The sequence below is a fragment of the Aotus nancymaae genome, unplaced genomic scaffold (genome assembly GCF_030222135.1).
Source record: "Aotus nancymaae isolate 86718 unplaced genomic scaffold, 86718_ANA_hifiasm-v0.15.2.pri h1tg000016l, whole genome shotgun sequence".
In the NCBI taxonomy this organism is placed as follows: Eukaryota; Metazoa; Chordata; class Mammalia; order Primates; family Aotidae; genus Aotus; species Aotus nancymaae.
Genome location: NW_026988428.1, coordinates 49,347,563 through 49,366,936, shown reverse-complemented (window position 1 = coordinate 49,366,936; position 19,374 = coordinate 49,347,563). Strand labels below are relative to the sequence as shown.

The 19,374-nt window shown below is 39.5% G+C and overlaps 1 protein-coding gene and 1 long non-coding RNA gene across 4 annotated transcripts in view; one reads left to right on the top strand and one right to left on the bottom strand.

The window, feature by feature from the left end:
- Window positions 1–19,374, bottom strand: part of HMGA2 (high mobility group AT-hook 2) — a 135,650-nt gene that overhangs the window by 80,402 nt on the left and 35,874 nt on the right. The window lies entirely within an intron of this gene.
- LOC105712032 (uncharacterized) lies at window positions 1,074–8,981 on the top strand. The gene is made up of 3 exons (XR_001106225.2): window positions 1,074–1,410; window positions 5,704–5,961; window positions 8,578–8,981. It is a non-coding gene; the product is annotated as an uncharacterized LOC105712032 (long non-coding RNA).

Below are 19,374 nucleotides of genomic sequence, written 5' to 3'. Positions count from 1 at the left end.
CATTTTACAGATGAGATGGAGGCTGGGGAGAGTAAGTCACTTGTCCAGGGTTACATTGTTAAGAGCAGAGCGATTAAAAAACAGCAGTGGGGACAGGCCCTCAGGAGACGTTTCTACTCCTGGCTTGGTCACTGCTCAGATATGTCACATCTCCTCTGGGCCTCAGTTTCCCGGCTTGGAGAGGATACAGCCTCTCTAGAAGTTCCCCTCCAACCTGACATCCCACGGCCTGCGGCAGCTTCCCAGGGCAGGCGGGCTGCTTTGTTTCCACACTCAGCTGCTCTGGCTGGGGCCTCCCTGGGCTCTGCCCTGTTTTGTTTTTGCTGCTGGACCTTCTACAGAGGCAACCCTGGCAGCGCAGCCCGGAGCACAGCCGAGGCTTCCTCTTTCTCTCCGTTCCTGGCTGCTTCAGTATGAACAGAAAAGGTGGGCAGAGGCCAACTGGCAGGAGCCTCTGAAATAGCAGCACATGATCCTCCTACAAGCAGCAGAAAGGCCAGCCCGCAGGACCTCACTGCCTGCCCAGCTCTGTCATTGACTAAGGTTGCTTTTGGCAGTACAGCCGCCAGGGGTTTCCACGCTCATTCCCCTCCAGACAGGGTGGACAGCTTTGGTGATAGACAACTGGGAGGTAAAACTCCACAGAGCCATGCCAGCGACTGACCGCCCAGTGACAGGAGATGGAGACATTCAGCTGCAAAGGCTACGGAGGAACCCCCGCAATTGGAACCTCTCCATGCCTTCTGCAGCATGGAACATAGTCCAGGACCTACCAGGGGCTCTTCCAGGCCACCTCTGAGTGCAAAGGAAAGAGTGCAGTTCAAGGAAGGGAATGTGTCTGTCATCCCACCACATGCGTGCAAGGCCAGTTCCAGGATCAGCAGGCTTCCTTTACCAGCACGGGCTCGTCATTAGCAACCGCTGGGAGGGAATGTGTGCGGAGCCAGTGAGTGAAGCTCTCCTTCGGCAATTTCTCTCCTCCGGTCATATTTCTCCTCTCTCTTTCTCCGTCCCTCCCTCTCTCCTTCCCTCCCTCTGGGTCTAGGATGATACTCAGGCCAGGACAGTTCCAGTCATAACTGGATCTTTCCACTACTTGGTAGCACACAGGAGGATTTGTTGGAGTGGTTTTTTGTTTTGTTTTGTTCCGCTACTATTAAGCAAGATTGCTTCATAATCCTTTAAGGGTTTTTTAGCCAAGTCTTATTCACATATCCTGGCCAGCAAGCACGTGATTAACCCAAGGATGTTGGAGGGAAGGCAGATGCTACATCTGAAAAAAATCTGATTCTGTTTCATTCTGGAGACAAACAGCCGAGCTGTCAAAAGGATAACAGTCTCTTGGGCCAACAAGACAGCAAACTCTCAAACTCTGGAGACCCTCAGAAACAAGGAGGAGGAACTGCTGAGGTAGGGGCACAGATGCAAGGAGTTCTTCTTCCTCTCCTTATCTTTCACTATCTCCACTCTGGGGGCAAAGCGTCAGGATAGCCAGATGTTCACAGCATCTAGTACATGGAAATGGTGGTAAACGGCCTGTCCATTCACTGCACCACCATAAATGTCTAAAATGAGGTGCCTGTCTACAACTTATATACCACCCAGAAAACAACCTGCACTGGCATTTCTGCATTGACAGAAAGGACATTTGAAAACAGTCCCTACATGCATTATTTCAACCGATATTTATGAGTGGTTTTATAGGAGAGAATCGTGCCAGTCATTTCAAGGAATTTTTCATATCTTTCACCCCATGCTAAGGATAAATAGAGCCAGTTATGATTATTCTCATTTCTCGAAAGTTACCTAATGATCCATCAGAAAGTTAAATGGATCCTCAATTATCAGAGGAATTTTTTTTTAAGTGAAAGAAACCTAAACCTCAAGACCTAGACTCCTGGAATAAGAATCTCTTCACCAGTGAAAATGCTCAAACATTAAATAAGCATTTACCGGGAGATATCAATGAGGTCTTAACTGTATATTTTCTGATTCTGAGGCAAAACATACAAATACAACTACTGACCTAGTATTTCTAACTCATCCTTCCATGCTACCTGCTGTGTGACCTTAAGCAAGTCAGTTATCTTCCCTAATATACATTTTGTTATCTTTAATATGCAGGGACTGTGTTTGGAATCTCTTATTTCCCATAAGGCTCTAAAATGAAATATTTGTTTAATCAAAGAATCTATTAACATTGTCAACAGCAGTTTTTATTTTAATCTTTAAATACAAAGGGCAACACATGTTTCATGGCATAAAAATCCCTCATTGCCATAACCTCTGAGAGAAATACTTTTGCAAACTTTTCTTTGCTCTTCTTGGGAAGAGGTTCTGTGAATGAGGAGATGCCAGTGATACAGGATGCGGGATAGAGGTTTTATTTATTTGCTTTGACCTGAAATGCTTTCAAAGTGCTAGGATTTTCCCCATGGAAAATGTTTTGCTTCTAATATTATCTCCAGTGATCAAGAGTTAGTGTCAAAGGCTTGTGAATGGATTTCAGAATGTGCAAGTGGAACCTCCCATCGTTAGCTGTCTACATTTTTTTATAACCACTTGCATACTTTTGGTCAACCACTGTAAAATAAACAGTCCTTCCCAAATGTTTATGTTTTCTTTGACAGCACAGCAATAATTCACTTGGAATGCTGCAGAATAGAATAGCACTTTAATGCTGTTGTAAGGATGGTTTTTATGATTTCTATTCATTGAGTTGTTTTTAAGTTAAAAGATACCAGACTTAAAAGAACATAAAGCCCTGTGGAGAAGTGTTACGCTTACATCTTTGCTTCCTGTTCCCACCCAAGAATATATACGTAGACTCTACATATAAACACACATGCTAAATATATGGGTACATATATATTACATATATTTAAAACAACATTCACCTAAAGTGTTTACTGTTTTTGTTTGTGTACTTGTATCTTTGTTTTAACTTTGAGCATAACACAGCATATAGATTATCATAAAGGTTTGTGTTCCTGCAAATGAAGATGCAAATCAATGTTTATTCCTGCCTAGAAAAGTTTCAGGAAAAAACATGTCATAACACATGTTTGTTTACTTGGTAGATACTCTTGATCTTTTTTCTCCAGCCATGCACATACTAAATATGAAGTTTAGAAGAAAGAAAACTTTATATGTAGTTTGTTTCGAACTTGATATAGTTTGGTTAAATGAGCTTTCTTGTCAGGCATGGTGGCTCACACCTGTAATTCCAACACTTTGGGACGCCAAGGTGGGTGGATTGCTTGAGCCCAGGAGTTCGAGACCAGCCTGGGCAACATGGTGAAACCCCATCACTACCAAATATATATATACACACATATATATATACACATACACACACACACACACACACACACATATATATATACACACAAAATATATATACTATATAGGCATACATGTATGTATACATATATATAGAATATATATACACACTATATACATATACAAAATGTATATATACTATGTATACATATATACTATACACACACACATACACACACACACACACACAAAATTAGCTGGGCATGGTGGCACATGCCTGTAGTCCCAGCTACTTGGGAAGCTGCGGTGGGAGGATCATCAGACCCTGAGAAGTCAAGGTTACAGTGAGCCGTGATCATGCCACTGCACTCCTGCCTGGGCAACAGAGCTAGACACTGTCTCAAAAATTAAAAAGCTCTTTATTATTTTTCTTTTAGAGAAATGGCTGGTTACTGTCTCAGATGTACATATCAGAATTAAGTTTATATCTATGTGTCAAAAATGGAAGGATGAAAATTGACTTGAGAAACTGCACAGTTTCTGTGCAACATTATATAGGGTATCTTTACAAAGGACAACATTTGAAGTAAGAAATTGGAGCTTAGGCAGTATTACACTTTCTATCTTACCTATACTACTCTCTGAGAAACCCATTTCTAGCCATACAGCATGGCTTGTAAACTGTGATCTTCGACCAGCATGAATAAGTCTTGTGTTGAGTTTAATTTCAGAGGCCAGGAGTTTATCAGCTGAGCCATCTCACCTGCATTCCTTGCAAGTGATTAGAGCCTTAGATGCCTGGCTTGGCTTTAGGCTTCTCCAGCAGAGAGCAGTGAAACACTGTCAATAAACCTAATTCTGGAAACCAGAGTAGATTCCAAGCTAGGAAAAAAGCAAAGGCAGAACTGGCAGGCTCATCAGAGTTATAAAGAAACTGAGGAAACTGGGCTTGTCGATTTTTAAAAACAGGTATGTGTTAAAAATTTGATGTCAATATTAACGGCAATACATATATTTAAATACTTAAATGTTATTCAAAACATCACTTCATAGCAAGGTAGATGACACAAAAGAAAAAGTGTGCACTTTCCAAAAGTTGCTTATTTTAATCCTGCAATTACTATACTGTTATATGTTTATTAGCTTTACTGTTACACGTATATTAGGTCATTTCCATTTGCATTCAGTGTTACAACGATGTCAGCTCTTGAAGCCCAATCTCTGGCTACCTCTCTTGGCAGTTCTTCAACATCCCTTGTTTACAGGGACCTCTTGAAAAGTCAGGTATAGTATAAGAAGTTTATACACCCTCATTCTACAAGAAACATTGTTGCAGAGAACCATTTTAAGAAACTTAAAAACAGTTTCTATGGCTCCAGTTCAAAATGGGGTTCATAGTGGGGATGTGTGAATGGCACTTCCAGGTAAAGTGATTTATTACATTACACATGAACTTGTTAACAGTATAACACAAAAGTGTGAACACTCCCTGGGACACCTCACCCTTGGCGGGGGTGCAAGTAGGTTCTTCTCCTTCCAATCAACAGCAGCATGATGACAGAGAATATTAGTGAATGTAGTATGTTTGTGCTTGGCTGCGCCTAAAGAAAACATATTTTCAGAAAAGGAAATATGAGCATTTACAATCCCATGACAGGGAACGTAGGATCTGACCTGTTTACTTTTCTTGAATGAAAAATAGTTTAATCTATTAATTTTTTTTTGAAGCAAAGACATAAGGGAAGAGATCTTAAAAAAAAAAAAAAAGGCAGGTCATCCATTGCTCCATTGACATGGGAGATAATAATACCCTATGTATAACCAGTGACTTGTAGAGTTACCATTCTGAAACTTTTTGCTCTCTTAAAAGCACTGGGCTCAAATGCCAGCCTCTGTGTGCAGGCTGCCAAAATACTAAGTGAAGCATGGGGCACTACACATTAAAGGGGAAAGGTCAGCATGGCACCATGCCCAAAATGCATGCTGTACAGCGGGATGAACTTTGGAGAGACCAGCTCACATCAACTCACCGTGTGTTTTACATTCTCTCAGTGACCGGGGTCATTTTACCTCCCATTGGAATCTCCTCTCAGCAATTGTGTCTCCCAGTTCTCAAAGGAAAACCTCTCTCCTTGACCCCTCCCAAGGCCTCTCTCCACAGGACCATCCTAGCAAAAAAGGAAAAGCTCCAAGCCAGGAAACTACTTCCACAGGGCAAATAAAGCTTCAGCCAGCACTCCTAATGGCAAAGCCTCCCTGCCGCTGCAGCAGCCAGCAGACCCAAGGCTGCATTTGCTTGGGAAAGTGCAGCCTGCTGCTCCACGTCAACATTCCATCCCCTTAGCTTTTCCCAAGGTCTCAGTGAAGAAAAAAACCTTTCTTTCTTCTTTCTTTTTTTCATTTTTTTGTTGTTCTTATCAGTTCAAACAAGAACAATGAATTCCTCAAGCCCAAGCAAGAATGTGACAAGGTGTCAACAAAGCCAACCAGGAAGGTGATGTATGGCTCATAAATCACTCCACAAACCAAGGCAGCAAAGAAAGCGCTCAGCAACCCAGAGCCCTGAGTGTGAGCTTTTTCTATTCCTAAACCTTCACACCCCCACATCCACCCTCCTCCAGCACCCTCGCTGACTGCTTACCTGTCCCTTCTCCACCGACCAATTGGCCTACTCATGGGGTAAGACAAGTTCTGTTCCTTCTGTGGCAAAAATACCTGGCATCTATGGTAGAGCACCACAGAATGTCATATGCTTTAGGGACATGTGTTGCTGTGGTTTCCTTGAAGGTTGTCTGGAAAGTTCTACTCAAAACCTTAATTTGAAAGTTTTATAAATGGTGAAAGTATTTGTTCTTAGGGTCGAAATTTGATTTAGAAAGTTTGGGCTTAAGTGGTGAAATGATTTTAGGGTTTTCAAAAATTGGAGGCCAGAAATTGTTTTGCCTGCTTTATAAAATGATACAAAGAGAAATGGAGAATGATCAAATTAGAATCTCTTTCTTAGGGTTGCAGGATTTGGTTTTCTTGAAAGAAATAGTGAATGTATAGTTGTGTATATATTAAAATTAGGAAGAGAAAGAGTTTTTCACAAGTGCCTTATGCAAAGTAACTTACTGGTTAAATTACCAAATATTTTTCTTTCACTGTTTTAATAGATGTGACTAATTATACTCTTTGCCCCATGGTTTCAGAGTGAATATATAGTGTAAATTCTTGATGCAAAGACTCCTGAAAAGATTTAAATTCAATTTATTGGCTAATTTTCAGCAACTCAGAATCCATTCTGTGAAAAACATGATACATGATATGTATATATATATTTGTAAAGGGCCTTAAATACATATTTAACTAACAGGCTGGAACAGCTAAGTCAATCATTTATAAACACATATTTATATAATGGAATGACCTGTATCTACTTCATACTACATTCCTATATAACCAGTTTAGGAGATAAAGAACTTCCAAGGAAACAATTTTGTTGAAAACTGAAGACGTCAACAAAGAGAAAAAATCACCAAAATCCCCATGATAATGGAGACCAAGGTCATTCTAGTTGAATGCAGTTTCATTTCTTTCCTCCAACCACTTTTTTTTAAAAATCAAAGATCCTAAAGATAGCTAAAGTAGCAAAGATGAGCTCATTCTCTAAGTAGCCTTGCCCATTCGCTAATGATAGTAAAAATAAGTCAAAGAAAAAAGCAAATAAAAAAAAGAAAAACATCTACCAAATTCATAGTTTAAACTCACAGAAAGTTGTCTGATGGCTTATGTGGAGCCTAGTATTAAAAAACCAGACAAGTCCAGGTACAATGGCTCACGCCTGTAATCCCAGCATCTTGGGAGGCTGAGTCAGGAGGATTACCTGAGGTCAGGAGTTTGAGGCCAGCCTAGCCAACTTGGTGAAATCTTGTCTCTACTTAAACAAAAAAAAAAATTCACCAGGCATGGTGGTATACGCCTGCAATCCCAGCTACTTGGGAGGAGAGGAGAATGGCTTGAACCCATGAGGTGGAGGTTGCAGTGAACAGAGATCACACCACTGCACTCCAGCCTGGGCAACAGAGAGGGATTTCGTCTCAAAACAAGCAGACAAAACTGAATACATGAAAATCTGGATAAAATGTTTCTTTGCAACACAGTATAGTCTTTGAAATAATAGACTACCAGTTGTTATAAACTGCAAGTTTTAGTTTATATAAATAGATGAACTTAGAATATTATCATTTACTCACTCAGGAACACAGCTATTCAATTAAATAAAATACATCTGGTATTATTGCCAGTAAAACAAGCAAAGCAAGCATGTACTGAGCCACTGTCAATATATTTTCTAGGATGAAAATAGGGGAGTAAAAATTAATTTGGGACTACTTTGGGGAAATTACTTATATTAACTCTATTTAAATATAACCATTTCTTTTTATTTTTACATGTGTGATTAAACGAAACAAGATAAAACCCATTATGGCCATAGCATCAAGCTATATGATAATTCTAAAAGAGTATTACTAGAGGGAAAAACCTTTCTGGTTGAATAAAGGCAGATGAGAAGATAAAATAAGTACTGCAGATCTCTGAGATCTCAATTTTCTTGCTCTGGAAAAATCTGTTGAAAGAGCTACATCTGTCTCAAAATGTGACTCTCTTTTCCTGAGATGGAGCACCAAACTGGAAAAGGGAGAGAGGAGCCCATTGGGGCAAACCTTTAAACTCTTCTACTATTTTTAAGTGTGCTTGTGAAAATATTTACCTGTATGTATACATACAGAAAAACAAATGAGTTTGAACTTCAATTATCCATTACTTTATTTTTTTAAAAAAACGTTATCTTGCCAAGTCTTAAGTTGGCTCTGTGGGTAAACTGGGGTAGTAAGCTGCTTATTTTAAAGCAGCTTGGTCACCTGCACTCACTTTAACAAGGCTGGAGAGGTACCTGGAGTCACACTACACCTCCTTCTGAAAAAGACTCTAATTTCTAAAGGGCACTACATCTTTAAATGGTTTCCTTCCTGCTGGAAACCTAGGCTTTGTTGTATGAGTGCAATTTGTTACCACTGAAAAGAAGATGATTAAAATTTCTTGAGTATTCACCTCACATCACTAAAGACTTTCATATATCTTTTCACTCAATGTGTCTCAGCAAGACTAACAAAGGCTTTGATTAAGTAGTAGACTTTATATAGTTTTAAATTCTATTTTATATACTTACTATTTATATAGCTTTATTGTTTGTATTATTTATTTATTTAAATTTTAAGTTTATGAAACAAAAATAGTTTTCTTTTATTGTAGATGATAAATGAGACCTATGAAGCTATAAAGGATAAATTCTTACTCTTATTTCTAACAAGCTGGTGGCAAAAAACCAGCCCCAAACCCAACTTTAGTTTAATGCATACAACAAAAAAATCAAAATTGAAAAATTACTACAAATTTGCTTCTGTTTTATTGTCCACTCATTCAGCAAATATTTATCCAGTGTGTGCAAAGTGCTCGAGTAGGCTATAGGGAGATACAAAACAAAATCTCACTAACTGTGTACCATTAATTGGCATAGCTCAAACTGCCCTATATTGTTACCAATCTTTCTAGGTATGTGATTTTTGAATTCCATAAGGGCAGGAACCATGTGTTAACCTTTCATGGGTGTCCTGCTCATTTCAATCATCCAATAAATGATTCTGCCACTATCGTTACTGTTGTGCAACCACGGGCAAATACCACAAGCAAGACTTGAAAACAAATCCTCAGTTCCCTGTTTTTATTACAGAGGTACCACAATGATTTTGTGAGGATAAATATAATAAAATATAACATGGAGTAATAAGGTGATAATGGTCACATTTAAATATATGTACATATCTTTGTGACACTGGACATTTCTCCTCTTTTCCTTCATTCTTTTTTTCTAAAACAAACACTATCCTCCAACCCCACATATGCATTTGACTTCATGAGTGACTATTTATAGCCATCCATACTTAGGCCAGATTCAATATGAAAAAAAATATTGGGAAAAGGAAATAAAGCTTTTCTGCTGATGGCCGTCCTATTTGGTGCTCTCAAAGTACTATTTATTTCAAACACACCTGAAAACAGAATCTAGAGGGCTCATGGTATAGGTGCAGACACATGGCTGGGACACATTCATTCCTTGGATACTTTTTATAAGACACACACTGTGCTCTGCACTGAAAATACAAAGATAGATGAGACAGTCTCATGAATGAAAAACATGTAAACAAATAATTATAGTAGACTTGGGAATGTCCTCTACCTTAGGTGTGTGCAAACTCCCATGAGGCAAAGAGGAAGAAACTAATTTCAGGAGGGCTGGGGACCACCATGTTTGAACGGGGCCTTGGGAAGTGTGTTGAGATTGGTCTAGATGGAAGTAAAGGTAAAGAATATACCAATCAGAGCACAGGTGTGAACGACCCAATGTAAGTTTCAGAAAAACATGGGTCTTTCTGTCCTAAGGAAGTGAAGATTTTAAGTGGTGGATAGTTGGAGGCAAAATTAGAAACTAGACCCAACGCTATAATCAACATAAGAATTTCAGACTTTATCCCTAGGGCGAATGGTAGCCATTGAAAGTTTTTGGCAGGAGCGTGATAAGGTGTCTGTTCTGAAGAACACTTGCAGTGATGATGGAGGTAGGCTGGACAAAGAAGAGTAGAGGCAGCAGGGAAACTAGTAGGAGGCTGGTGCAAATAGTTTAAGTGAGAGATAAGAAAGACTTGTGCAAAGAATGTGGCAGTGGGAATGGAGAAAAACAAAACTTAAAACATATAGCTCCAGGCACCTTTAGGGGTAACAAAGGGCAGAACTTTGAAAATATTGAAAATGGAGACAGATGAGTCAAGGATGACTGGCTGTATGATGGCACTCAGATAAGCTACGAATACACTCCGTCAGTGCAGGCAGTGACTGAAACAGATATCACGGAGCTAACTCAGAATGAACACATGGAATGAAAAATAAAGGATCCGATAAAACCCTGGAGACGAGTGACATGCAGAGGGCACGGAGAGAGAGAAGAGCCTTCCAGGTGCAAGGAGCTTCCCGACAAGAGAAGAAACACAGGACAGGTTTATCTTCAGGCATCCAAGGAGGGCAAGTTTGAAATAGGGAGGCATGGCTGATGTGTCAGATATTTCAGAAGAGACATCAGGAGGAGGACTGAGAAGAGTCCCCTGGATTTGGCAGTTAAGAGGTTACTGGTGACCTTACTTAGAGGATTTTCCGTGGAGGGACCCTAGGAAGAATGAAGTAGGCAGAAGCCAGGTCACACTCAGCTCTGGACTGGATGAAAGATCTGGAGAGGTGAGAATATGTTCACTTGGAATCCTGTTGCCTCCCTGCCACTTCAGACTGGCTTCAGTCTAAAAGGGACAGGTTATCACACCTCCTTTGCTATGCCCACAGACCCCTAACCCCAAGAAAGCTATGATGCAGTGAAACACAAAGCTACAAAGCATATAAGGCAATTGGTAACTTTCTGTGACATCAGCATACCAAACAGGAAAATTAAATATGTTCTTGGTAATCAAAGGTTATTTGATTCTATTACCAAGCCTTTCTAAGGAAAACTAACTGAGTAAGGTATGGGCAGAAGTCAAACTGGAAGCTTTTTAAGAGGTCCCAAGAATCTCATGTCACACTGTTCTGTGCATCTGACGGCCTGAGTCTGAACTAAAGTGGAATCTGCCTAGAAAAGGAATATAGTTCTCTCACCTAGAGGGAAAACCACACCTTCAGAATCCTTGTAGGAAGGGGATGTAGTAATGGAGGAAACATATTCTGCCTCATTATTCTTTAGCCTTGAGAATCTAGATATAGAACATTCAAAATTCTCATGAGAAGGAAAACAAATAATACCGGGAGGCCAAGCTAAAGGTTTCTTGCTTCTACTAATGAACGTAAATTCATTTTCCATTCACACAGCAAAGGAAGAAACCTATATAAGTGGATTAAGAAGGCCAGAAAGACACAATAGAACAGGAGTCAGCAAACTTCTTCTGTTAAGGGTCAGATAGTAAATAATTCAGACTGTTGGGCAGATGGTCCCTGTGGCAGGTACTCAGCTCTGCCGCTGTGGTAGGAAAGCAGGTGTGGCTGTGCCCAGGAAAACTTTGTTTGTTGATACTGAAATTTGAATATTACATATTAAATATTATTATTCTTTGTTTCAGCCATGTAAAAATGTATAAACCTATATTATAAACATGCATTTTAAAGGCTGACTTCTAAAGAAGAAAATTAGTGTAACAAATAATTATGATGCGTTGGTCATTAGACTATAGCTTCTGACTGAGCCTACATTTTTTCTAAATCATGTCGGATCTGACCTGTCATTCTCTTGCTTAGAAATCTTTAATGGTTTCCCATTTCCTGTAATGTCCAATCTCCTTATGCGTGTATGCACAGCCCTTGTGATCCGCTACTGCTAAGTGTTGAGGTTCACTGTCTACATCCACCCCCACACCTATGGTATGGCTCCAATGTACACTAGCCAGTCCAAACTAGCTGCTCTTACTTAAACACACCCTACATTTCCCTGCCTCCATTGATGTACTCCTAATTTTCACATGACATGGAAGGCCCTGTCCCAGGAAATTCCTCTTGCAGCTGTTTTTTTTTTCTTTTTTTTTTCAGACAGAGTCTCACTCTGTTGCCCAGGTTAGAGTGCAGTGGCACGATCTCGGCTCACTGAAACCTGCACCTCCCATGTTCAAGCAATTCTCCTGCCTCATCCTCCCGAGTAGCTGGGATTACAGGCATGTGCCACCACACCCGGCTAATTTTTGTGTTTGTAGTAGAGATGGGTTTCGCCATGGTGGTCAGGCTGGTCTTGAACTCCTGCCCACCTCGGCCTCCCAAAGTGCTAGGATTACAGGTGTGAGCCACTGTGCCTGGCCCCAGCTGTTCCATTAGAATCGTATTCATTCTTTACGGCTCAGCTGAATGTCATTCATCTCCTTTGTAAAGCCTTCCTATTTTACCTAGTTGGAATAAAGGCTTCTCATATTTTTTTTTTATTATTTACATTTCAGCAAAAATATGTTGGCCAGGTACGGTCAAAATTAGCAGGGAAGAGTGGGCTATGGTGTCAGATTACTTGAGGTTCCATCAACCACCCAGATGGAATTTTAGGAGCTATAATAATTCCTATCTGCTGGGTAGGGTCCCTGAAATACCACAATGGTGTTTCATATCCTACTCATTGCTGTCATCTTTCTGAGTTGCTCTGTGACCCACCATATTCCTTCTCTAACCTTGCTTTGATTTATGAACGTACATGATGATGGTGATGGTAATACCCTATTTTAAATGATATATACTCAAACTAACTTGGCCCAGAGAACCTTACCAAAAAAAGGAACGAATGAGTCAGATCCTTAGAAAACAGTTCCTAGAATCATTCTAGCTAATCTTTTCATCAGTTGAGTGTTTTGTAAAGGGTTTTCTGCCTCATTGATCAAGAAAGTGTAGTGCTTACCAATGCCAACCTCATAAAGCATAACTAGAGGAATGCAATGATAATCTATTAGACTCACTTGTATGCAATGCATTGGCAGTTCAGGACAGCATTAATGTTTATAATATGACCCTTTCTACATTTGGGGTTTGGCACAAATTCTTAACTTGCTTCTCAACTTCAAAATTTGATGATTCCATTATTTTGTCAAAAATAACCAATAAATATCACTAATCACCTAAGTTGACAACTTATTAAAATTGATGCTAATAGTTCTTATAGATTCTATTGAGAGTTTAAATGAAAGGGTTAAGTAGAAACAGGCAAGACTGACAGAACCTGGGTTTCTCTGCTATATCATGATTCCATAAGCCATCCTTAAAAGTGTACTGAATTGGATAAAAGCCATGGAGAAAATGGTGATTATGTACATATTACATATAAAAAGAAACTCTTGCTTCACATTTTCTCCAGATTCAAGGTAAACATGCTCGGGCCCAAATGAGGTGACTCATTGCCTCAGTTCTCTCTTTCTTGTTTCACAAGCAGACACAGCAAAGTCTGGAGAGTAATCTGACTCCTCCCTGATCGCAGTGGACTACATCCGGGATGATATTTAATTTTCACTCTCTGTGGGCTCTGTAAAACCACCTACTGCTCAGAGAAGCTCTTTGACATGTTCTGAACTCTAAGAACAAAAGAAAATGGCATTTTGGGGAAAAAAACGAAGCTAGAACAAAGAAGTCAGAAACATGATACTGCAAGATCAGGCACTTATCTGCACTGCAAGTGAAAAAAAGTTTCAGACTCAAAGAATTAGCAATTTAACCACTAGTTTTCTCCTGAGACGTTACTGTCACAAGGGATCCTTACATTTCCAATGGCATTCAACAGAGTCTCCTCTTTAGTGAGGCCAGCTATAGAAAGTTAGTGAATATTTGCTTCCCTCTGATGCAGAAAGATTATTTTGTAAGCAATGTTGGAGAGAGAAAGAGCTCAAACGGAAGGTGAACATCAGAAGAAAAAAGGGACAGATCTACTAGGTGCTTGTGACATCTGTTTCCACTTTGTGCTGTGGCCACTGGCAGAGCAAAAGACCAACCTGTAATCAACTTAGTAACATGGTGCCCATGTCCAGTCTTTCAAGTGCTTTGTAAATACTGTCATAGAGAGCCCAATGAGGAATGTGGGTCTTCTGGGAATGTATAAGAAAGAGAAGGCACACCCTTACCCTTGAGATGCTTCTAGTCCTGTTCAGATGACAAGCTTTATGTATGAATACGTTAATTCAAATTTTTTCCTCACTTCCTTCAAAACTCCATCCAAAGTTCTTCTCCTGCAGGCAGCCTCATGGCTCTGACTAATAGCTTATGCCTCAACTCTGTGTCCCCACAAGACTCATATCCTCCACTTTTACACAACTTGAACTTGGCAGAAGTGTTCTTCAGTTGATTCATGTGTGCTCAGTCCAACTCATTTGTCAGTATCATGAGGATACGGTTTTGGTCTTCTCGTTCCTTTATGTCTTTTCACAGTAATTAGTTCTGTAGCTTAAACATAATAAACACTCATTAAGGGAAAACTGGCCAGCCAATTCTGACTCCTCCTGCTCAGATAACACTCCAAGTGTGCTGGTTCCTGGCTCTCCCACTAACAGATTAAGTTCCTAGAAGCTCCCCTTCCTGAGAAGGCCTCCGGATTTTCAAGCTGCCTTTGTATCCAAAAGCAGAGATGTTCTCAACAGAGCAAAAAGTTAGAAAAGAACTCAGTGTCTCAGTGGGCTAGATTTCTGCTCATTACAAAAACAGGACAAGCGCCTGTTTCTACATAGCTTGTGCCATTAGCTACATTTCAGGAATACCAGTTAACAAAAATGGCAGGCCCTCAATTTAGAGTGTCAATGATTTTTTGTCATTATGTGAGCTACTGATTTAACTCCCTGCTAAGGTATCTCATGCACCTCTTGCCAGTTCTTTCTTCACACACTCTCCTCTTTCTTTTCTACTTTGTTTTTCAGCAGTGTTTAGAAACTAGAATATCAGAACTGATCTCTCCCCCCTTACTCTCTCAATTTCTCTCTCCACCAGTGTCAAGATGGGAAGGCACATGTTCCCATCTTGATAGTAGCAGAAAGAAAAACAGCAGCAGAAGGAAAACAGCAGCGGAAAGAAAGATTTGACTCTGGCTGAGAAGGCAATGGCAAGCAATGTTGGTACATGTCAGCTGCATCTCAGCTAAGTGCTAGTGATTTTTTTTTAAGTTAGCACTGCTGAAAAGAAGAATGACTGTTTGCATTAATAACTGCCTTCTTAAGTCTGTAACAAAGAATAAGAAGCAGGCTAAGGTAGAAGAAGTCATGTTTATTTCACTTTGAAGCTTATAGGTAGTCACATGGGTATCACAAAAAGAACATCTTGCCTTTTACCTGACTCTTACGACACCTGCAACTTATCCCTTGGATGTTCCGCCTAGTCACACTCAAAACCAGGGGATAAAGAAGATAAAGGTGAACACTTATTTAGCCCTGAACCCTCTCATCCTATCTGCTGTCCATGTTGCCCACAGGTCTTCCAGCTGCAAGGCTATCCATGGCCTCCTCCATCAAGTCCACCCAGACTCCCTGATCTAAAGCAGCCCCGCCCACTCCAATACTCTCCATTTCATTAACTTGGTTCACTTTTTTTCTTAGCTCTTATCATGGCTTGAAATCATCACCTTTTTAAAAAATAACTAGGTCATCATTTATAATCCCTCTCTAGAATGTAAGAGCCACAAGAGTAGGGAGCTTAAGCTTTTCCCCAGTGTCTCGCCACATATCTAACACAGTGCCTAGCATTAGCAAAATGGGATAAATGTTTGCTGACTGGGTGAACAGGTGTCTCCTAGGAGTCAATCTCAATTTCCATTTTTTCCCCAATGTTTGTAAATTTTCTCTCAATATGGAGGTCCGCCCTCCTTAGACACAAAGGAATTATGGTTATACACTTGCTATGTTGCCCAGAGTTCACAAATTTTGATGTTCCATCATTTTAGCCAGTAACTATAGCTTGAATATTAGTGAAAAATAGATGGAAATACAGATGCTTAGAACGTGTGCCTTCCCATCTTGACACTGGAGAAATGGAGAAATGTTATTCTAGTGCATTCTGCACCGCATTCCAGTTCAAATTTGAAAACTTCAGAAAGCCTGAAGACTAACTTAGGTTTCAATTTAATATAATTATTTTAAAACAACAGCTATAATATTTTTACTGTACATGTATTCAATTATTACTAAGTACTTTCATTTCTACCTGTAAAAGTATAGTATAAAAAGTTCACCCCCATGAAATCAGACAAAAATATAGTTGACCCATGAACAACATGAGGGTTAGGGGCACTTACTCCCTGTGAAGTCAGAAATCCACCAAAAATCCACGCAAAATTTTTGACTCCCCAAAACTTTACTAATAGCCTACTGTCGACTGCAAGCCTTACTGATAACACAGTTGATTAACACATATTTTATATGTTATATTATCATATACTGCATCCTTACAAACTACTTGTAAACTTCAAAAAAAGAAAATAAGAAAAGCAAGAGAGAAAATATGTTCACTACTCAAGTGGAAATGGATCATCATAAAGGTTTTCATCTTTATTGTCTTCATGATGAGTAGGCTGAAGATGAGGAGGGGTTGGTCTTGGTGTCTCAGGGGTAGCAGAGGCAGATGAGGGAGAAGAGTTGGAAGAGGAGGCAGGAGAGGCAGCAGCACTCAGTGTAACTTTCATTGAAAAAAATCTGCATGTAAGTGAACCCGTCCAGTTCAAACCTGTATTGTTCAAGGGTCAAGTGTGTACTAATATGAAAAAGAGCTGAAGTGAAAAAAGTGGATCAAAATATTTCTAATCATAGTTAAATAATCTAAAAAATATAGGCCACCACTGACAATTTTAGGCTTCTGTTCAGTGACACTGCACATACAATCCATTAGAAAAGCTACTATGTGTGTTAAATAGAAACACTATAAAATCATTCGTAGTGATCTAAGAGGATTATATGAACATTACAATATTAATGTTAATGTCGTGAATTTAAACCTTTTTTTCCTAGTATGTTAAATATTTCCCTGTATTACAAAAATTCTCAGCATTCATGGCAAACATGGTGTTCTCTACCAAGTGCAAGGTGAATGCTACATACGATAGTCAACAGTGGAGTGAGTAACATAACAGGGCATTTCGAGGAGATGAAAGACGACACTATTATTTTCCTAATATTCATAATTCTGTTTCTGGCTATGTAATTTTGTCTTTATAACACTACTCAATTAAATTGATATTTGGGCCAAAAATTATCATCTTGGCTGCTATGACGCCAACTCTCTTAAAATCACTTGCTTAAGTTTGCTTTTTCTGAAAAGCACTTACCTACCTCTCTGGGGTGTTTTTTTTAATGAATTAGGAATCCTGGAGCCCTCAGAGTCTAAGCTTGGTTGGCAGGTTGGAAGCAAATAAGCACAATGGAAATGGGCCCTACTTAGTTACTATGGATACCTCAGATATAAAGGATTCCTATTTGTGGTTCTCATCAACAACTACTAGCACAAAATCCCTCATGCTGCTTAGACCTAAATATGGTCATAAATGTTTACTGCACGCACATAATATTCATGGAACCATTCTAAGATTGCAGAGCCATAGTGCGGGAAATGTTTCTTTCGTTTGGTGTATTTTCATATCCCGTTTTCCATCTGGAGAAGTGAAGATACTGTTTTGCAATTAACTTTACAGAACAGAGCATTTTTGTTGGACTACTAAAATTGCTTAGCCAAAGTTGGGCATAAATGCAATCTCTGTGACAAGCCAACTTACCTGGAAACATGGCACTCTTCAAAAGGTTTGCATACCTCATGTTGTCTGTTTGGGGTGAGGGTTACGACTTCTGTAGTCTGAAGACAATGTTCCCTAGTCGGTCAGAGACAGAGCTGGGCACAGGATTTGGTATTCCTAACCTTCAAGATCCCATCCATGGGAAAAATCATTCAGGCCTTTTCTTGTGAATGAATCCCAAATGACAATTTAGTTTCTCATCATCTGATCCATGCAAAGGATATTGTTATGATTTTTTTTCTTTGAAATCTAATGATCCTTGAAGCCAAGGCAGTCAGTTTAAACACACCAGGGACACTGTACTCTTCTTTACAGATGTTCATCTCATACTACAGAAAGGAAGGTGCAGCCAATTTCTGGAACCAAGACTTGCACTTGTGCCCTATTTTGGCTTAACAGTTTTAGCTTGAGGCCAAGGCAGTCAGTTTAAAGTCACCCGGGACATTGCACTCTCCTTTACAGATGTCCACCTTGTACTGCAGAAAGGGAGATACAGCCTACTTCTGGAACCAGGACTTGCACTTGTGCCTATTTTGGCCTAATAGTTTTAGCAAACCAACAGATATACTCCATTCTGTAAAGCTAATTGCACAAAAAAACCTTAACTTTTCCAGAGGGAAAATGGAATGTCACTAGATGATCTGGCCCCAAAAGAATTCTAATTTCATTCCCTGGCTCTCCTGGAGTGCTGATAGTGTTGTCAGGATTTAGGGTTCACTGCTGTTCTTGGTTATCCCAATGGTAGGCTCAGTCTAGTGAGCTAAAAGAGATAAAACAACCATGTCAATTACCATGAGTGGAGCATGGCGGGGTGGAGCAAGGGAAGCATGCGTAAGTTCATGTGGATGGTGGGACAGCCGAGAAGGATGTAGTAAAGACCAGTGGTCCACACACCGTTGTTGACAGCTGACAACCTATATTATCTCCTCTGTGTGCAGTGGTCCCCATTGTCTCTTTCTTCTCCATTTTCTATATCACATTTCATTTTCCACATTCTCTTGGGATCTTTATCCATAGCCATGGCTTCAGCTACTGTGATCCATGGCTCCTGTACCTTTATCTTCAGCTCAACTCCTCCGAAACTTCACACATCCTAAGTACATGAGTGTTTTCATCTCTATCTCGAATTTTAAATCTACTCTTCCTTTTCTTGAGTTGCAAGGTCATCATCCACCAAGTGGCCCACGCGTCTAGTCTAGGTGTAAGCCTTGACACTTAACAATTTTTAATTTTTATAATATAAGAGATTTCTAACAACTGGCTTTCATTTTTACACCCAAGCTGATTAATTGTTCTAAAGTAGTATTTTAAATGCACTTTCAGAAATACTTAGTTTTTCCTCAATTACTGTGTAATATAAAAATGTAAGACTACCTAAGACATTTAGGCCTATTTGTAGAAAATTGCTAATGCTATAATAAAAGCAAACTGTAGTAGTGGTGGTGGTACTGACTGTGGGACACACAGAGAGAATCCCATTTTCTGTTGTTTGAAGTTGTGCGGTTGTGTGTGTGTGTGTTTGTGTGTGTTGGTAAATTTGCTATAACATTTGAGAAAAGGTAAGTATACACAATGCTTATTTTTTTGTTAACTCTCTTAAAAATCTGAAGTCATGCTGTTCATTTAGAAACATGTTGCACAAAAAATGGATTTTTTCAAAAATATATTGGTTTATTAAATTTTAAAGTATATCTGTAAAGCCAGTTCATAGAGAGAAAAAAAATTTAATCTATATT